Raw genomic sequence first — 2082 nt, forward strand, 5'->3', positions numbered from 1 at the left:
TCCAATAGTTAGATGTGGAAACTACATTTATAATAAGATAATTACAACAATAGATTAGGTAAAATTTATACATTGTGTACCTCATCAAGGTCAAAGGACTGCTCCATTTCATGACGTTCATTATTATATTTAACTAAACGACATCTCTCAATAGGAATATGAGGAGCTAATTTCATTAACTGATAAAGAAATAAAAGAATAAATAGAAATAGATCAACTTAAAATAAACCTCATAAGCTTTATCCAGTACTACAGGTAGTAATTCATCTTTATGTACTTCAAGGAATGACTTCTTTAATTTACCACTAACAGGATGATTACAATATAATATGATCTATAAAATAAAAGTAAGTAAACAGTAAATACTTAGTCTGCACTCTTACTAAACACATTTCTTTTTCAATTTGTTCTTTCTTTTTTCTCTGTCTTTTTTCCTTTGCCTCTTGTATTTCTGATCTCTCTTTATCTGTTAACTCTTTCATTGTCTCTCTATTGTCTCTAAATAATTATAAACAGTAAGAGGTGTATGTAAGTGTGTGTATACATAATGCGTGTGTGTGTTCATTAGTACTTGTAATATATAACATATCCATCATCATATAGTCCTAATGAGTATGTGTCTGAATTGATGGAATACCATGTCAACTTATTCTCAATATCAAGACATGATATCTCAACTGGAAATGATTTAACCTAATATAATCAGAGAGAGTATTAATACTTGTATGCTTCAATGATTATAACCTCTGCATAAGAGATATACTCAGCAGGAACTCCACTTAACTCTGACAACTAAAAACAATTAATAATTATACTGATACATGTATGTAATCAATCTTTACTATAATTTCTTATAGTACCTTTTTAATAAAATCCCTAGGAAAATGATACTTATCCAGTATATATTCTTCTATTGGATCAACTGAACACTGTGATGGACACCATCTTATAACATACACCTGCCTCTGTCCATAATCCATTTTCTCTGGTCCTAATGAAATATACATGCATAGAAATACATTAACTAGAAGAATGTAAAACATTAAGGGGCTCATCCTCCAGTCACACTATTGTTGTGCTGCATGACCTTCATTGCTGCTAAAGAAGTTTTTGAATTCTGTACTTTGCTTACTGTTTAGAAAAGATCACAGACTTTGTGATAGCTGACACTTTACAATAATTTCATGGAGACCACACCCGCTTTGAATAAAGATTAGGCTATTTAACTTTAATAATAGTTAGATGATCCTACTGCCCGTACAGACAGACTCACTTCATTACTAAGGGCATCGCCCAATTACTATAGTTCCATCATGTAAAGTACAGTATGAGTATACTGAAAATACCATATAGCACTTAAATTTGGCGGAGTTTTATTTTGGTAATTGGCAAGCAAAATTGCCCAATGTTAAAAGTGTCAATCATTAATGCGCATGCTTAGTAATGCATGTGTACAAAAAATTAACAAATTAAAAACCGCCAAGTGCAATTTTACAGCAAAATTACCAAAATAAAGCACTACACAGTATACTGAGATATACTGACCTTTCAATGGTTCCACATACATTTCCCTAATGCCACTAGTATCAATCAATTCATCAAGATATACTCTACCAGGGGACATTCCATTCTTCTTACGTAATCTCATTCTACACAATAAGTCACATGATAGTCTCATGATAGTCACATGATGTACTTACTTGTCTAATTCAAGGACACAGTCAATTCCTTGTACTTTTGCTTCTTCAATAATTTGTTCCTTAAATTCTCTCACTAGTGTACCCTCAGCAACAATAGACTCCATCATAAACTTACAAAACTAAAATATGGTAAAATAAAATTATAAGTAATAATAATTAAGGTGTTTTACCTCTGTACTATTAACTTGTAATAAATATAATGTAATGCCGTACTCTCCTTTTCGTAATGCTCTGCGTTTTACTATCAACTAATATTAGCAAAGTGATAAAGAGATGAGTGTGTGGGTTCTTAGTACTTACAGTACAGTAGGTATAATGGAAAGAAGTGAATGATCAAATAACATACAAAACCACATGTATACCTTTGATTCTGATAGATTGA

Source organism: Amphimedon queenslandica, unplaced genomic scaffold (genome assembly GCF_000090795.2).
Source record: "Amphimedon queenslandica unplaced genomic scaffold, v1.1 AMPQUscaffold_13271, whole genome shotgun sequence".
NCBI lineage: Eukaryota > Metazoa > Porifera > Demospongiae > Haplosclerida > Niphatidae > Amphimedon > Amphimedon queenslandica.